Genomic DNA, 680 nt, shown 5'->3' on the forward strand with positions numbered 1-680 from the left:
ATATATTCTCACATTTTGGAGATATGATAAAAGACAGATATACCTCTTCCTCCAAAAAAAGCTGCATTTTAGAGTGTTGACGTTGATAGACCAAGACCCGATTTGATAGAGCGTGTATGATTCTAGATTGAGGGAATAAAAAGACATGAATTTTGAAATTCTGAATGTATTAGAATAGTTTTGTTTGTTGTTGTTTTGGTTAAGTTCTAACACAGTAGTAATTTCCTCTTGTTTTTTATTCAATGAAGAATTTGTTTAAAGATTTGTCTACTTGTTGAAACATAATCTATATTTACTATTTACTAAGTGCCTAACATATACCAGGTCCTCTCTTCCACACATATTTTCTAAATTAATTCTCACAATGTCCTATCCAGAAAGGTAAGATATCTGCAATTTTAATGGAAGATCAACTTGAGATCCACATGGTGATGTGTCCTGCACAACCACCCAGCTCATACGTCTCAGAGTTGGAATTGAAATCCAGGTCTTCCACGAGAGTTCATATCTCTGATTTTCCCATCTTTTCATCAGGATTCAGTCGTAAGCAATTTATCTCCTCTGGTCTTTTATTTTAAGATACCGTAGCTAGCACTGTGTTTCAGTTTCCATGTATACTTTGGTTAAATTCTCTCTTCTTCAGGGGCAATTCACTAAAGAGAGGGGATATATAATCTCTA

The sequence above is a fragment of the Propithecus coquereli genome, unplaced genomic scaffold (assembly GCF_000956105.1).
Source record: "Propithecus coquereli isolate 6110/MARCELLA unplaced genomic scaffold, Pcoq_1.0 Scaffold352, whole genome shotgun sequence".
NCBI classification, from domain to species: Eukaryota; Metazoa; Chordata; class Mammalia; order Primates; family Indriidae; genus Propithecus; species Propithecus coquereli.